The following is a 570-nucleotide window of genomic DNA, read 5'->3' on the forward strand; positions in this document are numbered from 1 at the left end:
TCAAAACATACCTGCAGAGTTTCCAGTTTGTTTTCTCTCTGGTAATAGGTCCAAAATATGATCTATTTGCAAAAAATAAAATAACATAAAAAATAAAAAAAATGGGAGCAGGCACTGCCAGAGTGAGGATTTAAAAATAAAGAAGCAAAGAATACAGTTGAAGAGAAAAGCTTTACCTCACAGAGGCTGCTACTGGAGGGGAAAACGCGTAAAGGAAAATGAGGGAATTCTCAGCCTCAGGTCAGTAGTTGTCAACCAGCTCTACACTGAAGGCTACAGTGAAAGGGTACCTCAGAATTATTTTTAAATATACTTGATACTATTAAAGATACTAGTATTTGTGCCCATCCTAACCCACCAGGGGGTCAAGAGTCTCCCATGCTACCCTGAACAAGCCCGATCCCGTCTGATCTCAGAAGCTAAGCAGGGTTGGGCCTGGTTAGTACTTGGATGGGAGACCACCTAGGAAGACCAGGTGCTGTACGCATAAAAAATAAAAAAATAAGGGATCGTAAGCTGACAAGGTCCTTGCAATCTGTAAGGTCAACCAAGGGTTGCCTCACCTAAAAA

The 570-nt window shown here is 41.4% G+C and overlaps 1 pseudogene; it reads left to right on the top strand.

The window, feature by feature from the left end:
- The first annotated feature begins 369 nt into the window (after positions 1-369).
- On the top strand, positions 370-487 carry LOC120610978 (uncharacterized; annotated as a pseudogene).
- The last annotated feature ends 83 nt before the right edge of the window (positions 488-570 follow it).

This window comes from Pteropus medius, unplaced genomic scaffold, assembly GCF_902729225.1.
Source record: "Pteropus medius unplaced genomic scaffold, Ma_sr-lr_union100, whole genome shotgun sequence".
NCBI lineage: Eukaryota > Metazoa > Chordata > Mammalia > Chiroptera > Pteropodidae > Pteropus > Pteropus medius.